At 25.3% G+C, this 15,820-nt stretch overlaps 1 long non-coding RNA gene across 3 annotated transcripts; it reads left to right on the top strand.

The window, feature by feature from the left end:
- The first annotated feature begins 990 nt into the window (after positions 1 to 990).
- LOC112591941 lies at positions 991 to 4,093 on the top strand. 3 transcript variants are annotated; one of them, XR_003114534.1, is made up of 6 exons: positions 991 to 1,164; positions 1,320 to 1,504; positions 1,571 to 1,649; positions 1,711 to 1,835; positions 2,582 to 2,822; positions 3,891 to 4,093. It is a non-coding gene; the product is annotated as an uncharacterized LOC112591941 (long non-coding RNA). The 3 variants fall into 3 exon arrangements; XR_003114536.1 differs by having other exon boundaries at positions 1,278 to 1,504; XR_003114535.1 differs by having other exon boundaries at positions 1,335 to 1,504; positions 3,891 to 4,092.
- Positions 4,094 to 15,820: the final 11,727 nt, after the last annotated feature.

Genomic DNA, 15,820 nt, shown 5'->3' with positions numbered 1-15,820 from the left:
TGTCATAAATTATTATTTTTTATTATATAAGTACCTACCTATTAAAATTTCGAAAGCAAAGCTGTGACTAGTAATCCGCTAGTACGTATATAATATATATTTATATATGCATACAATTAATTATTAATTATTGTAGGTATAAACTAACGTAATAAATAGAATATAAAGATACCTATGTAATAAACTTTATATACATAATTATTTAAACTATTACATATTATATATGTAGTATTTTAAAAATTAAAGAATAAAAAAATATAGAGTTTATTTAGGTACCTAGGTACTAGGTACAATATAATATTAGGAAAATAGGTGCAATACTCGTAGTTATGCTCTAGGTAAATTATGAATTTTGGTTGATATTATTATATAAATTGAGTTTTTTTTTTAATTATTTTTTTTCTATGCGATCTTTAAGTTGTGCCAAATATAATTTTATTTGGCTTATACTTTTTGTTCAAGTACATTTTAATACATAACATTTTTCCATGAACAATTGAGAGAACGCAGATAACTCTAATGCGTTCGAGGTACGTTTGTGAGTTGTATGTACTTATGTAACATAAATCGATCCGCGACTACTTTCCATTGTTACTTTTGATTATAATTTTGAGAATGAATTTAGACTACGTTGTTTGTGTCTAGGTTTCGGATAAATAACTGATATGTATTGTATAATATTTATATATAATGTAATAGCATAATTGAAATTGAAATTTTATAATTTTTATTACAATTCCGTAATAATATATTATTCTATAATTATAAATTACTATTAATTAATCTTCTATGTTATACAGTATCACATATGTACACTCTTTGCTCGAAAAGCCGCTAATATTTTTATATAAAGTATGTGATAACACTGATAACTTATAATTAAAGATAACATTTTTGGTACCGTAATTGACTGTACTTATAATGACCTCCAGTACAACTTTACTGTTCCAATGATAACCACACTTAATGATAAGTTGATAACGATGAAAACAGAAAAGGGACGACAGCTATATAAGACGTTCAATACGCGATGTCAATACTCGTTCAACTTACTGGCCAGGGTGTTTATAAAGATCCTTATTTACTATAATATATTCAATGATTAATATAGATCTTGATTCTTGTCGACGACGACGGTGTTTAATACTTATCGTTCTATGGGAGGTAGGTATATCGTGACCTTTTCTATTATTGTTAGGTAATTGTACGTTTCATTTCATTGTCAAGTTGTTGATTGAATTGAATATTAATTGTTTAAAATATTCAAATTATCGTAGTTTTAGCAGTTGTCAATTATTGTTTCATTAATTTAAATGCAGTTCTATTTTATCAAGATCTGTCACGCTGATATACATTTGCGATCGCCAGTGAAGAATACAACTAGAATTGAATAATGATTTATTAAGAAATAGTATCATGGACTGTGGAGTCTTTGACCTGGAGAGTGCAGATGCTACAGACTACAGCATGATAATAGTATTTGTTGCTGAAATCAAATTACAAAGTTTGTGATAATTACTATTTATTGTACATTGTATCACATCACTATATTCCTGTATTATTTGCATAGATTTGTTGTTCGTTGGTTGTATATCAGATCATATCATTGAAGTTGAATGACAATTCTATTCATCAATGAAAGCATCAAAGTAAAATCTGTCTCATGACTTTTTTCATCATGATACTAATTCGAGTTAAATTGTTTTTCAGAGCCAGAAAATTGTTTGGTTGAAATAAAATTTGAATTAAGAAAAAGGAAAAGGAAAAAAAAAACACTTACTTACTTAGTGGCGTTGTAAACAAACCTGCCAATTGTCAAATACAAAAATTATTGGGTAGTTGAATAGTTTCAATACTAGAACAATGTTTATGCTATTAGATAAGTATACCTATTAATATTCAAATCCAATCACTTTTTATGGATAGTTGCTGTAGTAAATAGGATATATTGTGTAAAGTTATAACATAAATAATTTAAATAATGATAAATATAATATTTATATTTAATTATTGAGAAGATAAAAAACCACATTAAACATGTTGTGAGCTACAAAACTTAAGTATATATAAATATATAATAACACATTGTGATAATACATAGCGTATGTTGAGATCGATCGAAATATGTTATTAAGTTCACTATTTTGGACAATATACTTCATGTTGTACAATGCACACGTGTTGTTGATTAAGAATCAAAATGCATTATCAAAGTTACTATTTACAATCACAATTTCCACATACTCTAAGGATACCTGCAGAGTGCAAGGCAACTGATTCCTTGTATACAAAAGCTCAGAGAGCAGCAGTGGAAATGTATTAAAATAATGAAATAAAATACAATTAAATTTGTTGTTCTATAAAATTCTTAAAATAATTTTATATATATTAAACTATGCTTTTAAAACTGTTTTTGTTCAAATATGTAAATTATACATTCTTGGTCATTAGTTATTATTTATTAATAACATAAAAATATATTTTATTTACTAATATTAGATCTGAATTTGAACTATTAATTGTAATTATATACTTATTATTATTATTATTTTTTATTCATAATTTATTTTTTTAATTACAGTGAAACCTGACTTAATAGATATCTCTCTTAACGGATTAAACGATCAGATCATGGCAATAAGATATGTATCTCAATGTATTTCGACCTGTTTATAATAGACACTAGTATTACGGACACGGACACTAATATTTATTTTGGTGATTTCAAAACGAACAAAAATCCTAGTTCAAATCCAAATGTTCATGTCATATATATGTACTAACTACAAAACATCGTCAATACGGAATGCAATTAAGTACAGGTGAAAACACAGATTACGACCGATTACATTATCGTTGATTGCAATAATATTAATTGCAAGCACCTATTAAATTTATGAAGTTGAAATACATACATACAATTTAACAGAAATAAATCCATGTATAAATTGCAAATATGTATAAATGATAATCATAAGTAAATCTAATGATTTTATTCAGTTTCTATCGGTTTGCAGTTGGAGTTGTACATATTTTTTTTAGCAATGCCACCTCCCGCACCGCATAAAGCTTTTAATTTAAAACAAAATGTAGACATTATTTGTTGTAAAGACTTAACTTTAGTATTTTGTACTTATTATTTACAATATTAATAAAATGTAGGTTCAAAATTTTCATTTTTCATTAAATATTTAATGTTTGTAGATTAATTTTATTTTTAAAACATTGAAACCTGTTTATAATAATTATTTTGGTCCCATAACTGTCTGTTATATACAGGTTTCACTGTACTAAAAAAGCTTTTAACATTATAATCATTATTAACTATCAACATGTTGACTGCCATGTGATAATCAAGGGTCACACCAATATATATTATCGACACGTAAAATATATTTTTTCTTCATGTCATTCCTAATTTGTGTATACTATTTTATTTTAAATGAAAAAGCATTAAAAATTTGTTTATTGTATCGAAAAAATTGTAATTATTTCTGTTATTCCATTGCACTTTTTTTTAGTATATTATTGTTACTGTAGTGCTATTGAAAAGTTAAAAATTTAAGATTGTATGTTTATGAATAAAAACATGGTACGACTGTCAGTATTTGTAAAAGTAATGGTTTTTTAATTTAAGTTTAAACTTTATTAATTTAATTAGGTGGTCTGAGTGATAATAAATTCTAGTAAAATGCAGTTTTTTTTTCTCTACAAGCATATGACAAATTTTATTTTATAATTTTATATAAAGGTAATTTTTTGGTGAAAAAACAATATTTCTTATAATAGTACTATATTTTTGGCGTATGTGAATTTAATAATAGTCTAAATAATAAAATAGAATGTTACCTATTTATTTACTAATGTCTTAAATAATATATATATTTCAGTATTTATCTCTCAATGAATCAACCTACAATCACAGTGGATTCAAAATAAAACATACTTTCGTCAAACATCTTTATACAGCAGAAAAATTGTTTGACTAAAAATAAATTTTAGCTATCAAATAATATTAATAATTAGTTGTCTTGTCTAAATATTTGTATTGTAGTTAGTCAAATTGAATGGTTTTGAATATGTTATGTAAATACATGTTGAGTATGTTATATTAAGTATAGAAAAGAATAAAAAAGATTAACTTTTAATTATTTAGAATTGTTCATTTTATTTTTCTATTAAGTTTATCTGCAAGAAGTTGCTCACTGTTAATGTATTTAACTAAGAACCAATGAAGTTAAATTCTTGCATTTTATCTGTATGATTAACTGTTATTTTTTCTTAATATACTATAAGCGTAGAGCAGTGGTTTTCAACCTTTTTAACAATGTAGCACACTTCTTCTTCTACAAAATTTTTGTGGCACACCAATTCATATAATACGTGAAGCATATATTTTTATATATAATACATACATATATATACATATATATATAATTATATATACACACAAAATTAACTCCATCAATAGATTTATCACGGCACACTTCAAAGGCGCTCGCGGCATACTGGTGTGCCGCGACACACCGGTTGAAAACCACTGGCGTAAAGGATTAAAAAGTTGTGTATTACATTTTTTTATTATTTTCAGTATTATATAGGTAATTACATGTAGGCAATTATACAAATAATATAATGTATTATTAGGTAATGTAATGTATTTAATACATTTTTAAACTAGGATTTAAAACAAAATGATTAACGCTGTAAAATTTAACAATATGTCCTAATAAAATTGAATAACACACCTTATACCCCTTATAACTTATAAACTAAAATTTAGTGGAAATAGATTACATAAATTCTAATTACTTTTATCTTCTTTAAATACTACAATGCATATTACTTAAATATATGGCATTTATTTTGGATAGGTAAATAGTATGTAGGTACTTTTTTTATTTTATTAAATAAGTAATTAATAAAATATATTACCTCTTCAAAGTGCAAACTAGAATCAATTTTCTATCCAAAACAACCTCTAAAGTTGAAAATCGAAGCTTTTTCAATTACTTATCTTGTACACAAACACACACACATACACAAAGAACAACTTTGTAAATTAATACATTTATTACTCATAATCTAAAACTTAAGATTCGATTTTTTCTTTTATCTGGTCAGATTAACCATTGAATGTTTATCACAAATAAGACTCATTTACCAGGTTTAGTGTAACTAATATATTTTAAACTAATATTATTGATAAATCATATAAACGTTTAAAAATTACCTTATTATATTTTAAGGGTTAGATGTGTAAGTGCATAAAATTATTCCACTGTGTTTGTATGCACAAAAAATAACCAAATATGCATGCATTTATGCACTAAAAATACCGAATTTGCATGTAGGTAAATAATTTAAAAATATACTTTATTTAGGTATTTATAATATTGTCAGTTTTTATAGGAATAAAAAATCGTATTTGAGATTTTAATGATACAAGTACTAGTGAAATTATCAAGTGGTATCTCTTGAAAATAGTAATTTGTTTTATCATTTATTATTTTATTAGTCTAATAAATGTTTATTTATCATAAAATATTATACAACTAATCCATTAACACGAGACTTCTATAGCGTTAAAGTTATTTATTTTTACCTAACCTGTTGTAAAGACTTAAATTTATTTCATAAAGTGTTTAAAATAATTTTAAAACTCAATTTCATAAATATATATGTAGTATATAATATATATAATATATATATATTATATTTTTGTGTTTATTTGAATTGTTAATTAACTATTATTACTTTATATGTGAATTTTATCTCGTATCAATGTTTCAATTTTCTTTTTATGGCCTGATAAATTGAATGATTTTTGCTTGCAGTTTCATCATTCACATGTCTATTGGTAATTATTTTTATTCAGATTGTTACTACTTGGTTGTTACATTCTAATGGATTCTATGCTATATAACTTAATAATTATACTTAATCTATTTTTTGTTCATTGCATAACTACCATATAGATGTGCTCAACTTTTGTAGACTTACTCCTAAAACAATTATGTTTCATCTATTATATCATCTGATTATGTTTTGGTTTTTTTTTTTTATTATATAGTTAAGTTATTATTATATATTACTTTTCTTATTATTTATTTGATAGGTTTATCATATATGTTATTATGAACAATACCAGAATCAAAAAACTTATTGATCAGTCATTTATATTATTTGAATGATTCTCCTTGCTCAATAATTGTATATTGTAATTCTGATTAATTAGTTAAAAAATACCATATTTTACGTTATTAGCAGTCTTGATGAGTATTCTAATAGGTAGGTACTTTAAAAATAATTTTTTTTTTGTATTTTTTATTCTAGAATGCTTACATTTTTTTTTTTGTTTTATTATTGTATTTCAACTTATGATTCTTATATTTTACTATTTCAAATTTTTTTTTCAAAATAATATTTTATAGTGATTTTAAAAATGTTTAATTAGAGCTTTAATCAAATCATTAGAATAGTTAAAAAATATACAAATAGCTGAAGTTTAACTTAATGTGATTGATCAATATTTATATTAAAATAATAAATATCTGAAATTCTTGAACCTATTAAAATATGTATCTATTAAATATTTAATTTGAATATTTATAAACAAGTTTTAAAATATCTATTTATTGAACGTAAAAATGTATTAAATTAAACAAAAAAGTATTTGTGGAGTATTTTGAAGACTATTAATTAGCGTTTTTTAGCGATTACAAATATTTATTCTTGGAGATTGTTTATAACCAAATTGGCACGGAATTTAATCGTTAAAATTGTATCAATTAAAATATTAAATGTTTTGAAAACCACAATGTTTTTAAGATGATGTTATACCCGCATCTATTGTTATCATCTTACTAATGTCTAACAAGGAACTTTCTTTTCTGTTTTACTACTTTTACTGTATAATTTTTAATACGTAGATAGGTAGGTACTTATTACAGTATTTCATATATATTGACTTTAAATAAGTTATAAACATTTTAAAATTTACAAAAATCCCGAATCTAATGTCAAAAATATTAAATTTTAACAGAGATCAACTTTACTTATAAAAATTGTATTAAAAATGTTAAATGCTGTGCATGTGTGTCATGTATTTTTTTCTCTCTGATATGGTGACCACTTGGGTTATTCTATATCAATATTGTGACTATAGTAATACATTTTTAAATAATATTTCATAGTTACGATTCTAATCAATATAAAATACACGTATTTAACACTACATTCGATTTGATTTTTAGACATTTGAATATTGTGCATACCTATAATAAATATTTGATTATTCAGTTTAGGTACGCCATAGCCCGTAGATACGATGGTTTTAATTCAATTCATATAATGTGTATTTTGTTTATGTCCAAAATTATGTAGATGCTTATTTTTTTAATAGCATGGCGTGACGTTTATATATGCAGGCATAACCTACCTAACTTATCCATATAAAAGTAGATTAATGAAGTATTACACACGCACACATTTTAGAATTTATTAGCTATGACGTATTTTAAAGAAATTTTATTTTCTATTTTATTCGTTAAAAATAACGAATGAGTTAAGCCAGGGCATAATATTATAATCTATTTATTGCACGAAAATGTTATATATTAAGGTACAATTTACTGAAATTACATACATTATTCTTCCTTCGAGTTAGTAGAGAATAGGACTCTAAATATTTTGTAGGTCTGAAAAACGACAATGCAAAAGAAAAAATAATGTCATTATTGAATACTTCACATAAAATAAATAGGTAAACCGCATATTTCATTTTTAAAGTGTCTATCAAAAGCTTTCTATACGCTCAATAGATAACTGGCCTATTTAATATATTATAATATTATTGTGTAATTGAAAATTACAGGTAAATATATCACGTGCTTGCAGTTTTAGTATTTAAAAAGTGTTAGTATAGCTGATTTTTTTTGTTAATTTGTCTTTATTATGGATTTGCTATATTATTTACATTAATTTTTCATTGGTATATATATATATATATATTATATTTATAACTTAAAATGAGTATGGATTGCACTAAAAACACGAAAGAAAGAAACTATATCTCTATAGACCCATTAGACCCGTGTGTCTTACGAATTTTGACTAGCACATTATTATTAGAATTCAATCTTAAAACGTAATGATGTTAATGTCAGCTGCATTCATATTTATCAATAGTGATTGAGAGTAGAGTTTGAATTTTCAAAAATAGATAAAGGTTTCAGATTTATCTCAGCTCAAAATCGTATTTGTATGCTATGATTTATCATCGAATTTAAAATTTACGCTTATCTCTTTCTGTACAGCACGGTAATTACCTAATTTCCCCTTTTTTAGTTATAAATTACTCTTATATTTGAGATATTGAAATGAAATAGTTAATTTTTAAATTTTTTTTCAATAAATTTAATATAATTATTTCAATTATATTTATCAATAAATAATGGTGTACCTATTGTAATTTCTATTTAAAAAACCATAGTACCTATTAACTTTTTAATATAACTACTCGTAAATGCTATTCAATTGTTTTTTGGAATTTCGATGTTTTTATTTTATTATACGAACAATAGTTTATTTTTATAAAAAATGTATGCATTATTATTAGACAGTTATATTTTTTATTATTATATTAGACTAGTTAAAATATCAGTATTTAAATAAACACAGAGAAAGTTTTCGATGACAATATTCCATAATAACGGGCTAGGAAATTGTAACATTTGTATTTTATTTAGTATAAACACATATCTAATACAAAAGTGTTTACATTAAATTTTATTTCACGTTTTTCTCGGGATCGCATTGAAATATGTTTTTTGATAACTATGATATAATTTTTGTATTTTATAAAGTTATATAACATAATATTATACTATTATTCTTGAAATATTATACAGTATTATTTTTGTTTTTTATTCATTCTATATGAAAAGTATGGAAATAAAAAAAAAGTAAAATTATCTTTCTATAACTTATAACTCCATTGATGAAGTTCTTAGAAAATAAAAAATAAAAAAATTTTAATTTTAATTATTTTTATTATCAGAGATGATGATTGTGTAAACACTATACAGGATAATTTTAGCTTTTCTCAATGTTTTTTATTTATTTATCGTCTATCATGTCAAAACGAAATAGTATGTACCTAGGTACTTATTTACTGCAACTGCGAAGTAATAAAATAATGTAACTATAATTTAAAAACGTTTTCGTTTATCTATTTTATGTATAATGGGCCTATCTATATCTAACACTGAATAACTTTTACAATGTAATGCATACGAGTACGTTAAAGTATATTATATTATGTATTAAGATTTTAAATTATTATATACGAACATCATATAATATGACAGTTCATCAAATTGTGTGATTTAGTCTTGAAATTCACGTAGGATTATAAAGGTAGGTATATATTTCATGGAGATTTTATTTGTTATGTGCGTGTGTGCCAATGTGTATATAAATATGAAGTTTATATTACCTATGAATTTTTAAACAAGCGCCATCGTTATAACGTGTAGAACACATATTATTATACATTATAATATTTATTAGATTATACGTACTTAAATTATATTCATACGCATTCAATATAATTATATAAGCGTGAAAATAATATTTTATTTAGTAATTATATTATGATATAGTATCATATAATGCATTGTGACACAGGATTGTAATGTGTAGGTACTAAAAAATAAATGACTACAAATTCTAATATTTAGTTTTAGAAACAAAGATTAATAATTAAGTACCTAACAATTATTACACGAATTTTTTTAAAATATATGTTCGTAGATATTAACTATAGATTTACTATAGAAATACTATACTTATACAAAATATCCAAGAATATGATACAAGAATTTGATTTTAACTGGTTTGAATACTCAGGGGGATACAGATGTTATCGATTTAACTTTCATGTACCTACGCAAATACAACAATTATTTTATATTAGACACTAGTAAGACACTACCTAACTAGATTCAATTATAAAAAGTTGATTAAAAATTAGAGAATTTAAAAATAAGTACGATATTGGATGTATAAAAGTCGATATGATGTCTTATTATGGTTTGAACTCTATCTATTTTTTTGACCAAGCAATAAAAATATATAAAATAAATGTTTAAATATCTGGACAATAAATAAAACCGCATATACATTTATTATAAACAGCTTATGCCTATATCAATACCTCTCCTATAAACATAAAAAATAAATTTATTAGTTATAACACAGTTTATACACGCTTATTATACTCTACAATATTCACCCTAAATAGTAAAATATAAAAATAATATTGTATATTATCTACTTTGTTTACGATCATAATAGTTTTTTTTCTAATTAAACACGACGACGAAGTTTATTGTATACTGCTTATTTGTTTTGTTTTATTTTATTTTTTGCTGCTAATTCGTTACGCACGCATCCCCTCGTTTCCGGATCACCTACCTCATAGAAAAATGCCTGTTTGCCGTCATGTGTATACGAAATCGCTCCTATAATACACCGAAACATTATTACACGTGGCACATCGCCACGATAAAGGGTTGACGACATGTTTATGATATATATGTGATATATATGATATATATATACGCGTGTGTGTTTGTGTATAAGTTACAGTTTTGGCATAATATATTAGTGCGTGTATTATATACATATTATATAATAATGCTAATAATAATGACAACGTCGACGCGGCTGAGGTAGAATAACAGCAAACGATAATATGCTATTAATACTTAGGTACCTACCCATATAATAATATATCATGTACATTAAACATGTACCTATCAAACTGTAGGTCGCATTTCGTTACTCTCCCTCCCCGGCCTAGACATGCACCCTGACGACCGTTTTGCCGATTGATCAAACATCCTTCACTATATTTTATTTTACGCTCTCACCCGCGCCCCGATCGAAGTGTTTTTAGATACTGGGTCACCCAGGTCGCCTATAGACTCAAACACACTCACATGCTACACGTACGTACATTGTAATATTTTAGTCCATTTATATAGATTAAACAGGTACTTATAGACTTGGAGACGTATGGTGTAGGCGGAAATCACCCCACTTTGGTGTCCAAATCTATTTTACAAGCTCGAAGAAATATTTGAAATTTTTGAAATATGACAAAATGATTTCTTACAAAACATTTTCAGTATAGATTAACATAGGCTGTCATAACGGGTACGTTTATCTGACCCCAATTGTACTCTAAACGCTAAAAAATTTAACTTGTTTTGATTTTTACTGTTGTTTAGGCGATAAATGATAATTTAAATAACCTAACTTGCGCGACCATGTATATAATGTATATTTTATTGTAAATATTATAATTTATGATATACATCATAACATTGAGGAAATGTGGTAGAGTTACATAGCAATGGCGTTTACTTCACTGTAAAGACTTTATCGAAGATGTAATATTTTTTCGAAACTAAGTTGTTCATGCAGCTGGGGAGGGGGGGGTGGTGGTGATCTTTGCAATAGAAAACGTGAAGAATGAGAATTTCCTAATAATATATCATTGTTATTATCTGCGTCATGGTTTTTATAGGTATCCATTATCCAACTATATTCTGTGTAGTGTATCTGTGTTATAATGTGACTGCAAGATTCCACGGGGAAACTTTTTATGTTTATATCTATAAAAGAAATGTATAGGAATTTTTTTTATGTATGACTAATAGAATAAACAATTAGGTTCAAAAGTTCTGAGATCAATGTCTTGCATGATCTTATAATCCATATACTCTAATATATGCTGTAAACTTGCATATATATATTATACAATATTAAACTATAATAGAAATCTAAATCAGGTGTCTATAAGATGATTAAATCGTAGTGGAAATTTGAGAAATAGATTATTATCTACCATAATATGTACGAACACCGAGAAACACGTCATAAGTTTTTCGAACAAACCATGACTGACTATCTTGGCGTATGAATTAATAAAACTAATATTTAATTGAACAACACAAATAAGAACACGAAACATAACTATAGTAACTACGAGTATATCGTAAATATGTTATATTCGTATTTCATAATAACTAAAGCTAGGCATCAAGTATGAAACGTGCCTAATACCTATTGATAGATATAGATAGGTATTATACTCGCTGACAATACTTAGGTAGGTAGCTCGAAAATTAATGATTCGAAACTATCGATCCCCTTCAAACCGTCAAAACTAATAAGCCATTATGTAATTCGTTGACACGAAGTTCTCGATGATTCTGATTATTTTTTTATTTTCCTTGAACTTTAAGTTGCCGAGGGTTATTGAATGCCATTTAGGTTGGGTAAATTACTTTATTCTTTACTTGTAAGCAATAGAGTAAAATCAAAAGCAACTTAATTCAATAACAATAACTATTTACCAATTTTATTTTTGAAAAATTAATGCAAAAAAATCGCATAATTATTATAATATAAGAAAGTTAATATACCTATGATATAACTAATACACACAATATGAATAAAATATGATATTTTAGATATACTTAACTAACCTATGTCATAATTATCAGTTATCACACGATTAATACAAATTTAATATTGAAGATAATGTGTATATTATATATAGTAAAAATAAATATAAATTATCAACTATAAGAGTAAGCATGCGAGATGTGACTGCAGATTTTAATGATATGATAGGTACAATAATTACGAGAAAATGATTCACAGAATATAAAGGACCGTAAATTATGTACAAATCCATCTTCAGTTAATAAGTTTTATAAATTCAAATTAAGTCGATAATTGTTGTTTTGTTAGAACATATTATGAATTGTTAAAAAAAAAAAAAAGGTAGTAAGTGTTTGAAAAAATAATTACAAGACTTAGATTTATGTCAATGTTTGTGTTTATGTATTTAAATAATATTATTAAATATTAGTTGTTTATTTACGTACGAGTATATACAATCATAATATTATTGCTGCTATGATTGTAACTATCGTGCTTTACTACCATTGTGTGATTGCGTGAGTCTGGCCTAACTCGATCTATAGTCTATAATAATATAATATTGCGTATAAATGTATAAAAAATACTACGCTATACTAAATAATATTTAATAGAGAATAATTTTAATTTAACCATATTGGTATATTATTACTAGTATACTCGTTTGTTGTATAATATGTGTGTATTATAATCTTATGGGAAATATTTACCAATATGTATTATAATAAAATAATTATACTTTTAAATGAAAATAAAAAATAATATTATAATTTTAATCTTTTTTGAAAAAAATCATTATTTATTTTGAAAAATAAAGCATTGGAGGAATTCTGCTCTCATATTCTCCTCTCACTTTCCGAATTAACATTAAACCCCTGATTATAATTAATTAAAATATTCAATGTAATTTAAAGTTGTTTAGTAAAATGATTATATTCTATCTGTAATATTTTTATATATTATCAGAATATGGTACGATATTGAATAAAATAGGGCTATTGTCATATTAATGAAATGGGTAAATTAATAAAAATTAAATCATAAAATTGGTAGGTAATTAATTATTTTATAATATTTTTTATGTCATCACCATTATTATATTAACAGTTTTAGAAAATTAATTTACAGTATGATTTAATAAGTCGTCAACTAGATGAAATAAAACAAATAAATACTTAAATATATAACTCAACCATTAATACAGTTTTAATTTTTTAGTAAAAAACAAATTTCTATGAATTATATCATTAAAGTTTTTATTTTAGAGATATGTATAACCTATTTTCTAGAAAGCAAAATATAATCGAAATGTCATCAAAGTTCAATTCTTATGTAGAATGTGGCACTAGTAAAATATATTTGTTAAAATTTAACAGATATTTTTTTTATATAAGTCCTAATAAAATATTTTGCAGTAAGATACTAAAAACTTTAATCTTAAAAAAGAACCACAGTATAAAATCACGTTTAAAGATAAAGTATTGTATTATATGTATAATTAATATATTTTGAATTTTTATCACGTTGAAAAAAACGATAATCAAAGACGTTTCGATGTATATCGTCGATGTGTTTGCATAATATTATTAAACGCATTTTATAAAGAAATTTTGATTTATACTTATTAGTGATCCAATGGTCTGGTATCTATAGTTGTATAACCACATTTAATTGTTGTGCAATAACGAAATAATTATCGTTCGAAAAATACGTTTTCACTTTCATTGGCGGTTGCCAAAAAAAGAACATTCATTCTTTACATATTTAATCAATTTTTTTTCTCTACAAAGAAGAGAGGAATAATTAATCTAGATTTATTCTCACTAGGCGCGACAGCATTAAATTAAAATCGTTTAGTATACATTTACGAGTATATTTGTAAATCACAATATGGCTTTTTGACTGACGATTCTACGCGGAGTTCTAAAAGTGATATTCTTGATAAAATTTATTTTCGTAAATATTTTTTTAATAATTATAAAGTACATATTTGATTTTTGCTATGTCAGAACAATACAATAAGCATACCAATAGCGGACATGATAAATTAAATGTAATGAAATGTAGGTACATGATGTATTAATTATTTTGTTGTACAATAATAATGAAAGTTTTTATTTTTAATTTGAGCCCTAATGTGGGTTGGATATAAATCTTAACAATCTGAGAGATATGCGTTTTTATTAATTAGATTTCGTTTATAATTTATTATTATTATGACTGTTTGAATTTTTTTATATTTATACGCATGTGTGTTTCGTATATTTATTTAAACGACTGGTTTCTACTAATAGTTAGATCACACATTAGAATAAAATATTATTCGCGCAAAAACTACTGTTTAAGATATATTGTGCTTATCGCGTTACCGAGCACATCGACCTTTGTACGCGATAAGCTCATCGAACTCAAACGTCGCCTTTCTCTCCTCTTGTTTATGCGAAATCGGCGTATGTCCAGCGGTGGACGTAATATAAGTAAGCTGAGCTCTCTCTCGCACGACCGTCGTACGAGACGTCGCCCTTGCCACGTGTGTGCGGCGTTCAGTGTTTTTGATATTGGCCTTTGTTTTTTATGTTCCGTTGTACCGGGTATCGGAAAGCTCTTGAATTTCGTGACACCAGTGCGCGAGATTTATCCTACCATTATTATTTGTTTTCTTCGATCGAATTTACCGTGTCGGAAACTAAAACCCTTTTGTTCTGTTCGATAAAACGCGCCGTCGGACGTCCGACATGATATTTTTTTTATAATCTCCTTCGAAGCATACACACGAGCAGTAGTTAGCGTTGGTGACGCGGACGACCGGACGGTTTGTACTATCATTATTTACTTTGGCATATTTGTAATAACAATCACGCACTAAAAATTATTATTTATCTGTAATGTGTATACGGTTGTTATATTAATTATTATAATACATGTATAGTTTCTTATTTGGGCGACCATCTTTATATACTATTATTTTTTATATTGTAATATTTAATTTTATACATCTGTTGCTTATAATATATAGTTGTAGCACGGCGGTGCATTAAAAATTTGAGTATATTCTTGTATAATGACTTTGGTCATCTGTCCTTTGCCGATATAGTGAACTATTATTGAGATAGTGTCTGGGTAGTGTTTTATTATACTTTTTTATCACCATCTAAGGCCAACCACCATCTCCGTAGGAGCCTTGTGGTACAACTACCTGCCTTAATACATTGATAATAATTTTTGTGATTATAATATTATACTGTACTAACTTTAAATTATTTATACCATGAATTTGTTATTCACACCGATCTATAGGTAA

Source organism: Melanaphis sacchari, unplaced genomic scaffold (assembly GCF_002803265.2).
Source record: "Melanaphis sacchari strain LSU unplaced genomic scaffold, SCAv2.0 Contig14_pilon_pilon, whole genome shotgun sequence".
NCBI classification, from domain to species: domain Eukaryota; kingdom Metazoa; phylum Arthropoda; class Insecta; order Hemiptera; family Aphididae; genus Melanaphis; species Melanaphis sacchari.
This window is presented reverse-complemented; position numbering and strand designations above follow the sequence as displayed.